General features: G+C 28.3%; 1 protein-coding gene across 1 annotated transcript in view; it reads right to left on the bottom strand.

The window, feature by feature from the left end:
* Positions 1-449, bottom strand: part of LOC116693080 (secretagogin) — a 14,816-nt gene that overhangs the window by 8,711 nt on the left and 5,656 nt on the right. The gene's annotated exons all lie outside the window — the stretch shown is intronic.

Genomic DNA, 449 nt, shown 5'->3' with positions numbered 1-449 from the left:
AAACAGGCAAACAACAGACAATGAGCAGAAGGTAGACTGAAAGTAAAGAAAAGTGGCGTCAAATAAAGGGGTTGTAAAGGGGTTGTAAAGGTTTTTGTAAAGGTTTTGTAAAGGTATTAAAAAGGTTTTGTAAAGGTTTTGTAAAGGTATTGTAAAGGTATTGTAAAGGTTTTGTAAAGGTATTGTAAAGGTATTAGAAAGATTTTGTAAAGGTATTGTAAAGGTTTTGTAAAGATTTTGTAAAGGTATTGTAAAGGTTTTGTAAAGGTATTGTAAAGGTATTGTAAAGGTATTGCAAAGGTATTATAAAGGTTTTGTAAAGATATTATAAAGGTTTTGTAAAGGTATTAGAAAGATTTTGTAAAGGTATTGTAAAGGTATTGTAAAGAATTTGTAAAGGTATTGTAAAGGTATTGTAAAGGTATTGTAAAGGTTTTGTAAAGGTATTG

This window comes from Etheostoma spectabile, chromosome 7 (genome assembly GCF_008692095.1).
Source record: "Etheostoma spectabile isolate EspeVRDwgs_2016 chromosome 7, UIUC_Espe_1.0, whole genome shotgun sequence".
NCBI classification, from domain to species: Eukaryota; Metazoa; Chordata; class Actinopteri; order Perciformes; family Percidae; genus Etheostoma; species Etheostoma spectabile.
The sequence above is the reverse complement of the archived record's forward strand: the minus strand, read 5'-3'. Positions and strand labels throughout refer to the sequence as shown.